Source organism: Mus caroli, unplaced genomic scaffold (assembly GCF_978045245.1).
Source record: "Mus caroli unplaced genomic scaffold, Mus_caroli_1 scaffold_10, whole genome shotgun sequence".
Classification (NCBI taxonomy): Eukaryota; Metazoa; Chordata; class Mammalia; order Rodentia; family Muridae; genus Mus; species Mus caroli.
The window spans coordinates 124,336,237-124,343,202 of NW_028227265.1; the positions used below are offsets into that span (position 1 = coordinate 124,336,237).

Consider the following 6,966-nt stretch of genomic DNA (forward strand, 5'->3'; position numbering starts at 1 on the left):
AGTGCTTGAGTTAATCTCTATCCTCCTTTCTCAACTCCTGTCCACAGCTAGCTCTCAGCATCCTTAATCTTACTACAAGACCCAAAGAAGAAAAAAAAAAAACATTTAATATCAACCAATACATTCAACATATTGATATCTGGGGGAAAGATTTATATCTTTTTCTAGTTATACACATATTGAAGAGTTATTAAGAAAAGAGGGTTTGGTTCTATTTTAATGTTAAATTCTTTTATTCTGTAAAAAGTAACAAAATATACAGAACAAAACTTTCCCTTTTTAAAGCTGTTACAAATCCATATTATCACTTATATAAAAATATTATTCTCTACAACAGATCATTCAGTATATAAGTCCAACAATGTGTGCTAATAGGTAAGCATGAGAATTTTGTATTGGAAAGTCCTGTACCATATACTCTGAAGGACCGCTGTAGACTCTGCCAATGGTCTGGAAGAAGGAGACTGTGTGAGGGCATGCTTCAGACTCAAATTTCAAAATCATTTTCACCCCTCAACACACCAAGATGGATCCTTCATAGAGATCAAGAACAAAATCTATTTGAGCTCTTTGTAAAACTGGAGAAAGTATGGCACCCATGTGTGAGGCACAGTGCTATCCCCAGTGACACTGAATCTTGTGTCATACCGGCCAGCTATCCAAATCCCTGCTCCAAAAAGGAAATGATTCGGTAACTGTCATAAAAATCTGGTCTGTTTGGCACTATGTGATACAATTGAAAGTAACCAGGGAGGATTCCACTGAGTCTTGGGGCAGAAAGTTGGCCCGGTACCTGCTCTTAAAGGAACTGGAACACCATAGCAAGGGAGTTTCTAGACTTGAGTAATAAAGAGCCAAGTGTGACACCTGCCTGCTATGAGGTACCCTCAGCCCTTGGTCCAGACCTGGCCTCTACATGGCCTCGAACTCGTCCATGAGCTGCTTGGTATTGCCCTGCCTGATCTATTGCTGCATCTTACTGTTCCGGTTTTGCCTCCATGTACGTGTTGTGGATGATGTCATTGTGGGTCCTCTTATTCTCATCCCGGGCCTGGAGCAACTCGTTGCTCAGAGTCAGCAACTGTCGCTGCACACACTCATTCTTCTCTGCCTCTGTGATCTGCTTCTCCTCCTTGTGGTCATCCAGGATGCCCTCACTAGAGAGCTTAGCGCTGTAGTCCATGGGCTCTGCTCCATTTTCCTGGGTCCTTTCTGCGCAAGGTAATTCACAGGTCAGTACACTGGAGGTGGTGAGGGTGAGGAAGCTGTCATTAACAGGTGCAGCTCCTTCTTGGTCTTTACCAGGTCGTCCCGGCCACTCCTCCACCTCTTATTCCTTGCATCTCTACACCTTCTCCAGAAGTGCAATCTTGGCACAGTACTCTGCCAGCTCTGCAGCCAGCTGTTCCTGGCTCTTTTTCTGATCCTGTGCCTATCTCTCCAGGTTTTCCTTGGTCCGCAGGGTCACCATGCAGACAGTCTCCAGATGTTCAGCCTCCTCCTGGGCTTGCCTCCTCTGTTCCTCCAGCTGGAGGGCCTTTTCAGTCTGCTCGGAGAGCTCTTTCTCCACCTTCTTGGTCTTCTGCTCATAGTCCTGCAGCCAAAACATAGCTCCTTCTTCTCCCGGAGCATCTCTTCCTTTCCTCTCTCTACAGTTTCTCTCCTCTTCTTGGTTTCCAACTGTTGTTGCTCCAGCTGCTTCTGGTGCTTCTCTTCCCAAGCCTGGGCCTTCATCTGCTGCACGCACCTCGATGGTGTCAGGCTGCCAGTGGCGCATGTACAGCTCCTGGTTCCCCATGCAAAGCTACAGGATCTGCTCAGGCCGGGAGCATAGAACACAGTCAGGTGCTGTCTTGTCGATGGGCTCGATGACAAACTGCTTGTCGTTCCTGACTTCACTCCAAGGGAAGCCGATCTGTGGGGTCAACTTGTCATCTTTCTCATAAATGTTAAGTCCAAGGGCATCAACTTCAAGCCAAAGGTTTGTTTCTTTCTTGTTTTTGATCTCGAAATAGTTGGTCCCATACATTTCCAGGTCCGGGCAATGGTCAGGTATTCCAGCATAGCACTGTCCTTGAGCATCCGTCAGTGTTCTGGGTGCCGCACCTGGATCCAATCCTCCCACTGATCCCTGCTGAGCTTGTGCTGGTCCAAGACTCTCTGAGGGATCATTCACTCGGAATTGAGGTACCCAGACTTGTGCATTTCCTTGTTATAACCTCCGACTTTATCGTAAACCGCATAGAACCCCAGGAGCTTGGCTATCTCTGAAGGGCAGTAGATCTCCTCACTGAGAATCCCTTCCTTGATGTGCAAGAAGAAGAGCTTCTGCATGATGTCCTGCATGAGCACCTCAGCCATGTCCTCAGGGTAGAACTTGGCCTGGAATTTGACCTGGACAGGGTTCTCCTTTCCAACCTCCTGTGCAAAGACCCTTTTATCAAGTTTCAACCAGGTAGGAAATCCTTTATTCTCTACATCCTGGGAGGCTGAAGTAGTACACTTCCAAGAGGTCTATAGTCTTTACCACATGATCTGCTGCTGGATGGTTTGGCTGGATGGCAAACTCCAGCTCTGCATCCATGGGGGTCACCCGGACGTTGATTGGCTTGGGCATCTTGGATGTCTGATTGTTCTGCATGGGTCCTCAGAAAGTTGGCTGGGTGATGATGGTGGAGATGTGCCAGGACCTGCAGGTGGAGGGAAGCCCACTATTTTTGAATATTTTTAATCTCAAAACACTATGTGGTGGGAGTGGAAATATTTTTGTCAACCAGAGCACAGCTGCTGTGATTCTCCAAAAATCTTGGAACATCACTTTTTTCCTGTAAAAAGAATGGCTAAACACTAAACAAATGGCTGAAGCTTATACCTCTCAGACTCAGCATTTAAATTTGAGATAGTTTCCATAGTGTTCTACAATGACACTTTTTTTTTTCAGTTGAAGACTGAATTCAATATTTTTTCTGTTAGAGAGATCTAATTTGGCTAATTGTTCTGATTTCATCAAATCCTGGCTACTGGAGCCAATGAGCAGAAGATAATGACAAACAATGAAAAGCTGCTCACCAGGACAGTTAGGCAAGCATGAATTAAATCACAGTGAGAAACCACTGCATGTCCAGAAAAGTAGCTAGCAAGATAAGACAGCAGAGATGACAAGAAACAAACAGTGGTTCTAATAGACTCCTGGTGGTGCTAAAAACAAAACAAAACAAAACAACAACAACAAAAAACTTTTTCAGTTTCTTTTAGGATGTGAAAACTAGAGAAGACAAGAATAAGCCAGCAATGTCATCCCTATGTACTCCAGCAGTATCACCTGAAACAAACATTAACACAAAAGGCCAATCTTCAGGCATGTGGAGAAGAGATTGGATGCAAGGAAACATGAGGGAGCAATTTAAGATCATATTGACTTTGGAGGGTGTTTTGTATCTGTCATAGTTTATGTAATACCCAGACACAATAGATTTTTTCGTTTTTTTGTTTGTTTGTTTGTTTGTTTTGTTTTGTTTTGTTTTGTTTTGTTTTGTTGATTTTTTTGAGACAGGGTTTCTCTGTGTAGCCCTGGCTGTCCTGGAACTCACTTTGTAGACCAGGCTGGCCTCGGACTTAGAAATCTACCTGCCTCTGCCTCCCAAATACTGGGATTAAAGGCCTGCACCACCACAATAGATTTTATGAAAAGAATGTAATCTATAGGAAAATAGATGAAACTGGAAATCGGAGATCATTGTGTTACAGAATATAAGCCAATTTCACAAAGAAAAATATTACATGTTTTCTCAGAATTTGGATTTTTAAAAAACAATGAGTTATGATAGCAGAAGTGGGAATATTTGGGAAAAATGAAAGGACATTTATTGAAATGAGTAGAAGTTAAGGGAAGGGAAGGAGGTTGGAAAAATGAGCAAAGCATGGTGCATGATAGGAATATATAAATGTCACAATAACATTCATTATTTTGTACAATGAACATAAACTACATTTTTGTAAAATATACTTTTAATTTTATTAGCATATGTTAATTATAAATAATAGTGGGTATTCTTATGGTACTTTCATATATATACAGAATATATCCCTTACCCTCTCTTGCTCCCTTCCCCCTTCTACTGATACCCTTCCTCTTCCAAGCAGTGCATCTGCTTTCATGTCTTTTTTATGTGTGAAACTCAATATATTTTTTATAGTTGTATAGAAGAATTTGGGAATCTTACCAATGTCTATACATGGTGATTTGAATGAAAAATGTACCACAAAGCCTTATGCATTTGAATTTGGTCCCAGGATAGTGGTGCTGTTTAGAGAGGTTTCACATCCTAGAACTTTTAGGATGTGAAAACTAGAGAAGATAAACATCATTTGGTATGGGCTTTAAGAACTTATAGCTTCATTCATCTTCAAGTTCATTCTCTCTGCTTTCTTTGTGTGGTTGGAAATGGTATCTCTTGGCTTTTTATTTCAGCAGCCTGACCCCCATGCTTCTCCCACTATTATAGACTCTCACACCATGAAACCATAAGCCAAATAAATTTTTCCATAACTTGTTTTTAATCATGGCATTTTTCCACAGCAACCAAAAGTAATTAATACAATACCACTAAAGAAAATGTTTCTCCCTTCCTCATCAAATATTAATTCTGTATGGATCTTCAGGGAGGAGCTAGGTCTTATGAACTCTTCCCCTTCTGTAACAGGGTGTTGACAGGCCCAATATTCTGAAGGTCTTAGGTAGGTAATCACAGCCATTGTGAGTTCAAGAGTACAACTACGTCATGCCAAGAAGTCAGCATTCTGTACCATACCCTCACCCTTCCTTCAGCTTTTGGCACCATCTTCCATCATGTTCTCTGGGCCTTAGAGGGAATGACATGAATGTCCAATTTATGGCTGTCCCTTCAATAGTCATTTATTCTTTGAACTTTGACCAGTTAGAAATCTCTGCAGTCACCACCCACCACAGCAAAATAAAACTTCCCTGTCCAAAGCTGACATTAACACTATTCTGTGGGCATAAACAGTTATTTTTTAAGCCAATTTGACAGGCACATCATGCCCATTTGGCAAGACAAAATCAGGAGTTTCAGCACTAATGGCCTACACCCTCCTTATCTAGAGATTTTACCTGAGTTTGTAGACCCAGACATTCAATCCTTCCTATAAATCAGGCCTCAAATCCAGTAACAATGTGATTAGTTACCTCAGTAACTGACTTGCCACTATTTTACTGGTGCAGCCATCTTGACTGGCCTCTCAGTATTACTGCATACAAGGTCCACAGCTGAAGAGGAGTATTGGTGACAATCCTTCCCAACACCTGCATAACACCACTTGGTGTTAAAAGTATAAAAGCTAGCTAGCATCAAGAAGGATGTTTTCAGAATAGTTCAAGCTAGATTTCTATATCTCATATGATGGACAGGCATATGCTGTCTTCAGTCATAATGTCTTACTGCCTAGAACAATTACACTTTTAAAGCTGGTGGATCTTGCTTTATATAAGTTTTGCCATAATAAATATGACTGAAAACTTCATTGGCAGAGACAAAGCACCAAAATTCAATCAGTATTTTTTCCAGCACCTTCGAGGGAACATTACACTAAATTTGGAGCCTTTGAGTAAAAGATAGCAGGAACTAAGAGCTATTTTTAAAAACAAAAACTAGTAAATTCTTTGACTGCCAACTTTCCAGAAATTGAAGTGATGAATACCTTTGGTTAGAGAAACAGTTTGAAAGCTCCAATTCTCTGTTTTTAGCAAAAATGGAGGAAAAAAAACTTTGAAAAAAACAGGTATGGCAGAACACATACACAGCCCCAGAACTTGCTATGTTGAGGCAGGAGTACAGAGAATTCCAGAGCATCCTGTGATAATGGTAAGAACCTGTCTCAAAAGCAAAAGCAAACATTGAATTGTTCTGATGATGGATCACAATGAGGATCTATCCTAAGATAGATCTCCGAGGCTTTTCCCCACTTTCTCCTCTATAAGTTTCACTGTCTCTGTCTGGTCTTATGTGGAGTTCCTTGATCCACTTAGATTTGACCTTAGATGGCCTATTCGGCCATCATTGGGAAGAGAGACCCTTTGGTCTTGCAAGCTTTATATGCCTCAGTACAGGGAAACGCCAGGGCCAAGAAGTGGGAGTGGGTGGGTAGGGGATTGGGGGGGAGGGTATGGGGGACTTTTGGGATACGAAGAAAATACCTATTTAAAAAAAAATTAAAAAAAGATAGATCTCCATATAACTTGAGAGGTTAAGGGATGAGAGATTATACATACACCCAAGTCTCCCATACCATCTAATTCTTTATGTAAACAACATTTACTCTCAATTAAATATAAAATATGTCTCCATCTAACAGCAACAGAAGACTTCAATATAGTTTTACCACTGCCCCTGACTTTCTTCTAGGTTATTTGCACAGAGCTACTCAATTCGTTCCCACAATAATTCCTTATCAAATTATCCCCTTTTATAGTTGGGGGAATTTAAGCACAGGAAGGCTAGGTAACATTTTTAAGATCTCTCAGCTGAAAAGTGACAAAACTTGAACTAAGTAAATCAGGCTCTGCATTCTATAGATTATTACTAAACTGTAGAATATCCACAGGTAAATGAATGCCAAAGCTTGCAATTGTGCATTGCATTAAAATAAAATTCTTTCCTGAATTAGAATGACAGGTGGTAAAGTGCTTATTTACCAGGCATGAAACTTTTTCAGTGCCACCTAAACCAGCTGTGGTGGCTGGCACACCCTGGCAATCCCAGCACTCAAGAAGGGGAACCAGCAGGGTCTGAAGCTTAGGTCATCCTCAGTTGGCTACCTTTGTGTTGATGCTATTAAAAGGCAATATATGCTGGCATTGATCCCCTTCTACCTTCTGCTTTTAAGATAATAGGCTGCCTGCTGATACCTTCCTGTGATTAGGAAGGGAGGAACAGAAACCCCTACCAA

General features: G+C 41.4%; 1 pseudogene; it reads right to left on the bottom strand.

Moving 5' to 3' along the window:
- Nucleotides 1-912: 912 nt before the first annotated feature.
- LOC110300657 (ezrin pseudogene) lies at nt 913-2,617 on the bottom strand (annotated as a pseudogene).
- Nucleotides 2,618-6,966: the final 4,349 nt, after the last annotated feature.